The 9,346-nt window shown below is 40.1% G+C and overlaps 1 long non-coding RNA gene across 2 annotated transcripts; it reads right to left on the bottom strand.

Moving 5' to 3' along the window:
- Nucleotides 1-5,918: 5,918 nt before the first annotated feature.
- Nucleotides 5,919-9,088, bottom strand: LOC137180527 (uncharacterized). Of its 2 annotated transcripts, XR_010927984.1 has the most exons (4): nucleotides 8,770-9,088; nucleotides 8,216-8,307; nucleotides 6,889-6,956; nucleotides 5,919-6,751 (listed from the first exon to the last, which is right to left on the bottom strand). It is a non-coding gene; the product is annotated as an uncharacterized lncRNA (long non-coding RNA). The 2 variants fall into 2 exon arrangements; XR_010927983.1 differs by having other exon boundaries at nucleotides 5,919-6,956.
- Between the last annotated feature and the right edge of the window lie 258 nt (nucleotides 9,089-9,346).

Below are 9,346 nucleotides of genomic sequence, written 5' to 3'. Positions count from 1 at the left end.
TGTTGGCTTAGGAGGCTAAGATGCATACTACATACCCCCGTGTCAACCAGAAACCTTTGTTGTATGTTTTCCTCCTCTTTCTCTCTCCCCACATGTCCTTTCCACTCCTCGGCTGTACACTATTGATTTAAGACAGAAATGCCCTAAAACATCTAAATGTTTTCATGTGGTGATATATGACATTTTCAAAACCTTTTACATAAATATTCCTTCTTTTCATCTCCAGGCTCACAAAACCAAGTTAAACAAACACCTGTCCACATGTGAGATGTCTATAATAGGTCATAATTATAACTGTGCTCAAACAATAACCAAAAGCACCTAGTCATTGTGCGTCAGATACACACCCTCTGATTCCGATGCCATTCCTGTTCAGTGCCGTCTTCGGCAACACTGACAACTTTCCTTGACGTCCTGAGGTATCAACCTTCTCCCTCATGCCTCTTGATGACTCAAATCTGGAGGGACACGGTTTTGTTATCTCAGCTTCTCCTTGGAGCATGCCGGTAAAGGCCACAATAATCACCACCACTGCTTTGCAACCTCCCAGGAGCCTTTGCGGGGGGGGGAGTGAGGGAAGTTAGGCCCCATAGTGGGAGATAAGGGCGTGGTGTTATTCTGAACTTCTTGCTTCGAGGTCTATTTTCATTTAAGGCAGCTTTATGTTGGTGGTGTGAGTTGGACAAAGAGAGGGTTGAGAGGTTATATTCACAGTCACATATTGCTCTTTAGCATTGATGGCTGAGTCATAAACCATTAAGCATACTCGCTGCTCTGTCTGTGGTTAAGACTGTTACACATAGGCGTGTAACGGTACGTGAATTCATCCTGAACCATCACGGTACGGATATTACGGTTTGGTGCATGCAGTCACCTAAAAAAGACTTTTTTCGTTTTTCGCTAGTGAAAATTAGCATTAGCATTAGCACTATCACAGTTAACCATAGACCGTAAATGCACCGTGCCAACCGAGCTAGCAGCTAGCAGCTCCAAAATCTAAGATGGTGACAGTCAAAATGCAAACTCGAGGCTTCAAAAAGGGAGCCCGCAAACCAATAGGTGATGTCACGGCGGCTACGTCCATTTCTTTTTACAGTCTATGCTGGTTAACCTGTAGTGTTGCTGCCGTCAAAGTGACAAACGAGAGACCCATAATGAGTGCAACACTGTTAAAATATTAAAATATGCTCTGTTGTCATAGTGAAACGATATCGCGTCTTCCCCTCCCCTCTCTGTGACAGTCGATTTTTCACTCTGCCTTTGAGTGAAACTGTTCAGAACCACAATAAAAACATTTGATTTCTGACGTGGTCAGACAGCACGTTGTAAGAACCAGTTCTGAGAGCAAAAACTGTAGTTAAAAAGTATTGCAGTAAAAGTGGTGGTTTGGTCCCTCTGACTGATATGTTATTATATATGACATCATTAGATTATTAATAGTGAAGCATCAGTGTTAGAGCAGCATGTTACTGTTGTAGCTGCTGGAGGTGGAGCTAGTTTCAACTACTTTGTATACAGTTTGACCATAAATCAACATAAAACAGCTGCCAGCAGGTGTCCTGACTCCTTGCAGGAAACAGAAAGGTTGTTTTCCTTTGTCACTGCTACACAACTAAAGTCTTTCAGTAATAGTTACAGCCAATGAGCCGTTGTTGGTTGTTTACATTTTTGAAAATAAAGGACCAAAATGTTATTTTCTTCCTTTCTTTTTTTTCTGCTGTATTGAAATTGTACCGAACCATGACCCCAAAACTGAGGTACATACTGAACCATGAATTTTATGCACCATTACATCCGTATGCATGTATGTGTGTGCGTATGTGAGAGAATGAGTAAGAGAGCGGGAAGGAAAAAGAGCCTGCATATATGGGCATGAAAAAACGTGTGAAGGAGATACTGAGAGATGAAAGCAGGAGGGTGTGTGTTTGTATGTTTGTGTGTGTGTGTGTGTGTGTGCGCACACATATGGGTGTGATTCCTGCCTCTGTCAATACATGAACTGCGTGAGTCTTCAGAAGGTTCTTGGATGACGCACATCACAACAGACACCACTCGGTTCAGGAGGAGCCTTGGCGGCTTCTCTAGATATGATCTTTTACAAATTGTGAAACCAATACGCTGTATTCTTTTCTTGTGTATTATTTTCCTTAATAATTATGGAAACGTAAGAGAAAAGTCATTTTTGTGGTTGAACCTGCCGTAAACTGAAAAAAATTAGACAAAAAAGATTAAAAGAGACTGAATTATTGCTATTGTTATGTAAAGTGTGTTCATTCATTGCACAAGATACGTCACTCACACAAACAACACACCGGTTGTGCAATTACATGCCATAGTAATTGGCTGGTAAAGTAACTTGACGGGAATGTGCTGTAAACAAACATGTGTCGAGATGTCTGGGAAGACATATCAAGGAAACATATCAACACATGGCACCTTAAACCCAGCGATACAGTATAAGAGAAATAAAGAACAACCTTTGAATGCTTTACTCTATACATTTTGGGGGGTTTAAGAGTTATTTCTTAGTTTGATAATCAGACTGAATTGCCATCTTGTTTTGTTTCACTTATGTAGCCTGACGTGGTGTTCATGTTAGCCAACCTCTGACTGGGAGGGGTTTTATTTTTGTTTTGTTTTGCTCTAACCAATCAGTAGCAACAATAATTATGTCAATTTAAGCGCTTAGTTACAATAACCTGTACAGCTTTGATGCACACTTGTTGCTATTTCTGTTATTTTTCATGTGTGTAGCTAAGTATCTAAGTAGCTAATATGCTAAGCGGGTGCTAAACCAGGGGAAGCAGCTGTCAGTAAGCAGAGCACCGGACCTATTTGAACTGCTAAACAAGTTGGTGATGTGGGCAGCAATTTAATACTAATTAGACTAATTAGTTCCCCTAATTACTGTGATCTATTTCTAAAATGTGAGAGAATCTCACTTCATTAGCCAAGGATTTACAACTAGAATATCGGGCTATCAAACATTTAGTGAGAACGGTGTGTCAGTAAAGCCGGCAGGATTATCAAAGACCCCGACCGACCCAACCATCCCAACCACAGAGTGTTTCAGCTGCTGCTGTCTGGCAAGTAGTACCTCAGCCTCAAGGCTTACACACACCATACATTATTTATATTATTGATATTCTTATTGTATTGTATTTGTAGTAGTATTTTTTCTGCTACTACTATTGTTATTGTATTTCTATCGTTGCTGCACTCTCTTATACTTGTGTAATGGGATATAACTATAAAGGAATCTTGAATCTTCCTTAAAGAGGTAAACAGAAGAAGGCAAAAACTTCTCAGAATATTCAAGGTCAAAGGTTACGACTTGGCATTAAATTAAATATTAAATGTTTGACGATTAATGATTAAATGTTTGGAACAAAAGTATTCTCATAAAAGGCTGATTTACATGCTAGAAATATTCTTCTCTTTATAGAAAACACTTCAAAGATGTCAAAGCGTAACACAAACCACTAGCGGCTGCATCCAGCATCAAATAAACACAACCTCTCTCTTTGTCTGCCTGACACAAAGTCATCAGTGACATCACTGTAGGACACCTGCCTGCTGGCGTCACAGTATAACAAGTGTAATGACAAGTCCAGCAAGGCGCCAAAGCCCCGCCTCTTCATTTCATTCCAGAGGCATTTTGTCTGCGACTGGTCGCCTTAAAATATGTCTTAACTGATTATTGACGTCAGGCAGCATGACGATCGTGTTTGTGTGTGTTTGTGTGTGTGTGTGTGTGTGTGTGTGTTGGAGGAAGGTGGACTGCAGAGCACACTGGATAAATCAATGTTTCAACAGGTTATAAATATTTTCTTTAAACTAGACAAAAAAGCAAATTTAAAATTAAATTCAAAAGGATATTGTTTCTGCTCAGAGCCAAACCAAGATAGAGAATGAGGGCTGCAAATATGATTTAAATGGGACCATTTTAGAATAATACTTGGTGTTTTATCAGAATAAAGACTGTAAAACTTTACATTTATGATTAATGTCATGCCAGTCTTGAAAGGTCTATCTGGTGATGTGAAATAAGTCATAATGGGCTGCTCTCCATCTCACACTTGAGTCATGACACATGAAACACACAGAGGCCTGCAGGCACACACACACACACACACACACACACAGAAAGAGACAGGAGCCTTTGGGCACAAACATACAAAGAAAACAAGAGAGTGAGACAGATGGAGGAAGAAAAAGAGACTCTGCAGGCACAAGCAGAGCAAAGGAGGCAGAAGATGAGAGAGAAGCAGCTCACACTAAGAAGAAGCGTTAATATATAATCAAGTGGTGACTCATACTCGTGCTTTATTTCCTCTGTGAAACGCTTTGTGACGTCTCTGTTTTTGAAAGGTGCTATATAAATAAAGTTACTTACTTGCTTAGTTGTCAAAACACTCACATGCACATGCACACACACTCTAGGGACCGAGAAAGCAGGGTAACCCACCAACCCAAAATTGGCTTGATGTAACAGGATGTGACCCACTCAGCTGACCCTCCAAGATCACAACTTTTCAACCACTGAGCTACAAACACCATTTCACTTTTGTATGTCTTCTGTTCTCCTTGCAAAATGTTGTGTCGGGTTTCATCCCAGTCAGTGTGCCTGACGTGGGGGGTCGGGAGGGGAACAGATAGTCACTGATTCCTTACTGGCTCATTTGGTCAGATTGATTTGGTTTAATTACTTATAACCAACGTGAAAGCTGTTGAAAATTATGAGTTGTGTTGTAGTCATGATTCTGGTTTTCACACGATATTTTTCTTTCATTCTGAAGCATGATTGAAATACGTGACACTAGTCACGTATAGTTTTGGTTTTGGTCTATTTCCATCATGTAAATTATGTATTACTGTGAACAATGGAAAGCTGAAAGCACAATATTCAGTATCTACGCCGAAGCATTTCTCTTGCTAATGTGTTCACTTCACACACACATGAATGATATGAAAGTTCAATCTGAATATGACCTTCGGTGGTATCATTAGTTAATGCTTCACATTTTGATAATACAAAGAGGTGAATGTGAAATCTATTGCTCTGAGGTGTTGTGACAGCCAAATGTACAGACGGATACATTTTGCCATTTCCATGAATCCCGTTGAAGTCTCATTAAAGGACGGGTTCACAATTTTTCAAGTCTGTGTTAAAACAACAGTCAGGAGCCCAAATTTTTCTTTCCATAATCATTCCTCATGTTTATACTGACCGTTAGAAGATCAACTCTAAATGTTTTTACAATGTAAGTGATGGGGGACAAAATTCACAGCCTTTGTTTTGAGCAAAAATGGATTTAAAAGTTTATCTGAAGATAATATGATGCTTCAGCCATCTGAGTCAGTCAAACGGATGTCTTCCCACAGTTAGTCTTTTTAGTAAGTAGTGTGTTTCCTCTGACAGTGTTTTCCTGTTCAGCTGCAGTGGAAGGATCATACCAAAAGACTAAAAAGATATTGACTTGATTTGACTAATTTGGAAAACTGAAGCCTCATATTTGCTTCAAATTATCTTTTAAATACATTTTTGCACAGAAGGAGGGCTGTGGAGTTTGTCCCCCATCACTTACATTGTAAGCACATTTGGAGTTGATCTTCTAACAGTCAGTGTGAACAGGAAGAATGATTGCAGCAAGAGAAACATGTGTCAATGTCCATTCGGGTATCTGACTATTGTTTTGAGACAGGCTTGAAAATTTGTGAACTCGTCCTTTAATGTCTTTGCAGAATGATGACATATTACTGTTAAATGTGACACTAAATGCCCTCTTATGTATGGTAAGCATTTACTATAATGATAATGATAACACATGCACATTTCACTTTATTACCAAGTTCTTGTTTTTGACCAAACTAACATAAAAAGATAATGAGAAGTCTCTCCTCCTCCCACAGTGTTTAATATGTACTGGTGGAGACTTCATAGAAAACACATCAAATCTTGAGACAAAGGCTTTATTAAGACATGTGGTGATGACACGGCAGTGTTCCCAGTGTGATTCACCCCTCCTCATTTCCTGTTGACCACATCCAGGGAGCCACAAAGCACCACACAGATCAGCAGGGACAGAGAGCAGACCACTGCAGATCAGAGGCAGATAGAGCAGGCGAAAAAACGTGACTCCTTCATCATCATGGACACCGTCACCCTGGCGAGTTCTCATTAGTGGCTGTGTGTGATATGATAAGGTGTGAATGACGCTGGGTGTCAGGCGTACCAGATCTTACACTGTCAAAGTCTCACGTTTAATTGGACTGGTGGCAGCTTTACCCATGTTGTTGTTGTTGTTGTTGTTGAGGACGGCATGGCTCGGTTGGAGGATACGTACAGTCTCATTTGAACTTGCTCTCAAACACACAAGCAAGCACAGCCGCAAAAATACATATACTGCAAGCATGAGCTCTATTTTTAGAAAAACAGCTACAAACTAGCTATTACATACACCTGAAAACACACAAATATTGTACATATAAATACAACACACTCACACTTTATCATCCTCTACTGTAAGAAGGGAGGGGGGCGGTGCTGCTGGTGGTGTTGACGTAGCAATTACCGCTCTCGCACACCAGTATTATAGCCAATCCAAGAGGATTAAGGGCACAGAAGAAGAGGAGTTAGTCATTATCCTTATATGAGCGTCATCTCAATCTGCATACCAGTTCATCTGCTGTGGAGATGCAGTAATTGAGGTGGGAGCTGTGATAAAGCTGACATCTTCACCGACAGGGGCTGTGGGAGACAATGGTGGATGAAAAAACTTTTAAAAGGTGCCACCACAGCAGGTGAATTCTTGTAACTTCCTCTGTGTGTGAAGAAAGATGCAACTGACAAAGCGGTTTGGCACAGAATGAGACCTGCAACATCACCTCTCGTAATGGCAGCTTGATCTAATGATGTACAGAACTGCATGTAGGTCACATTTAAAGGGCTGGTTCTGCAGTGGAACAAACAAAAAACACATTTTAGTGACATCTTGCCATGCAGATAATGTTGATTTTATTTGCCTTCACACATCGGTATTGAATTTTTTTTCCAAATGTGATTTTCGGGGCTTTGAGAAGCACAAACAAAATTGAATTTAGCTCAGTTGTATCGAGATGGCTCTGCACATTTCTGAGGCGAAAACTTCAGTACTAAAGACTGAAGCTATCTGGATGGCCAGATAGTAATAATCACACTTTAGCTGACTCAGGTTTCAGTACACACACACAAAGGGAAAGGCATGCTGTTGCTTGTAGGTCAGTACATCACTGCAGTTTATTTGCATTTATTAGCACTTTATGTCTGAACAGAACCCATGCGTAAAAGTAGCATGTTTTTACGTGGGAGTTAACTAAAAAATTCTGCACAGATCACACCTCAAACTTCCCACCTCAGTCCGATTGCATGTTAGCTACACCCTGTAAGACATAACTGAAACACAAATTGCTCAGAGCTGCAACAAAATATTCTTAGTTATTTTTTTTAGTATACGCACGACATAAAAGTAAACTTGAGCTTCAACCTGCTGACGGAAAACCAGCCAAGATTAATCTGGTCCTATCAGAGAATATTGTTCATTTTATTGCATAAATAATATATTTTCTAGCCATCAAATTGCATGATTCAACAACCCCCCCACCCCCTCCCCTCCCACAGGGAGAGATGTGCTGCTGACTTTCCATGATGCAATGTAATCAGACCATTGTGCGCTCACTCTTTGTATCGCAAACACAGAGCTACATTCATAAATCTGCTTTCATAAAAACAGACCAGGTGCACTACCGGTGAATCAGTCTCAGCATTTAACCAGGTGTGACGAGGCCGCACTGTTGCTGCCCTGGGTTTGCATGTTCAGAAGGTCGACATTTGTTCAATTTAATATACATGGGTCATTCAAAAAAAACCTCTCTACTGTTGAGAATAAACAGAAGAAGAATGGGGTTATTTGCAGAAATTAGTCACCATGTCTGAACAGACAAAGCGATGTAAAGAATCCATCCATATTTTGTAAAAGTACCATCATTTCATTTATATTTGTGCTGTCTTTTACTTGTAATTTTATAGACATATCCTACGTGTTCTTTCATGAGGGAATAATAGCGATGTGATGTGTTTGAGAGATTGCTGTTCACTCTCCAAACAGTTGTGGTTGCAGACATCACCGGCCAAGCCCTGAATGTCTGAGTCAACAATATGAGTGTGGATGATTACCATCTGAGACATCTCCAGGGCAGCTGCTGCAACTGGCTCAGTCCCCTCTACCTGCCGACTTTCCTCCACCTCAGCAATCCCACTCCTGCACACTTAAAAAGTGCACACACACAAAAGCCGCGCACATACAGAGAAAGACAGGAAGTTGGATTTGTATTATTATAGAGAACTTGAACTATGTGTGAGAGGATATCCCCACATTGAAAGTTACACACAAAGGAGATGTGAACAGAGACAGACAGGACAGACATTTTGGCAAGTTACAGAGAAAATCTATCTCAGGAGACTTCACGGGTAGATGAAGGTTAAATGAAAATGCACAAATTGCATTAACAGACGTTACTTGGATGTAACTCCAGTTCTATGAGTGCGTCTGTGGCAACTTGATTGTGAAGAACGTTAAAGAGATGACACATAGGAAGCAGCAATACAAAAAGGTTGGTAAGTACAAACATGATGAAATGCCAGCTTGCAGCAGTGGTAAAGTCAGCTCAAAAATATTGACATTTCATCACCTTTAAAGTTGGCTAATGTGTTAGCAAACAGGTACCTACAGTATCTACAGCAGGTATGGAGCAAAATTAACATTATTTTAAAGTGGCGTCACTGCAATATTCACTGTCTTTTAGTTCTGCTTTTGGTGTCCACCAACTCCTGAGGGAAATATCTGGCTTGTTAGCTGCTAAATGCTCACTAGTTGCTAGTTGCTAGCTTTGCACTCTAACCAATGTCACTACTTTTTGCTAACTGGGTGGGCGTTTCCATTTGAACAACCCAGGAAAAAAACGCAGTTGGAATTGTCCTTTAAGCTCCAGCTTTTAAACTTACATAATAAATAATAGAGCAGCTTTAAAATGAAAATGAACAGTTTGAATTCAATCTATTTACTTTCTGCCAGATATTTGAGAGTGCAAACAATAAGGGCTAATGTTATGCATTATACATTATATATATAGCGCCTTCAAAAATTCCCACCATGCAACAGAAAATGTAGTGTACGTGACATTTATGCAACTTCATGCTGAAAATCCCACAATGCAATGCTTTGAGAGACATATAAATCATCATTAGACCACATCTGTCAATGATGGTGCAACATGAGGATTCATAAAGTCTTAAAATCTCAGTTTA

This window comes from Thunnus thynnus, chromosome 3 (genome assembly GCF_963924715.1).
Source record: "Thunnus thynnus chromosome 3, fThuThy2.1, whole genome shotgun sequence".
Taxonomy (NCBI): domain Eukaryota; kingdom Metazoa; phylum Chordata; class Actinopteri; order Scombriformes; family Scombridae; genus Thunnus; species Thunnus thynnus.
This window is presented reverse-complemented; position numbering and strand designations above follow the sequence as displayed.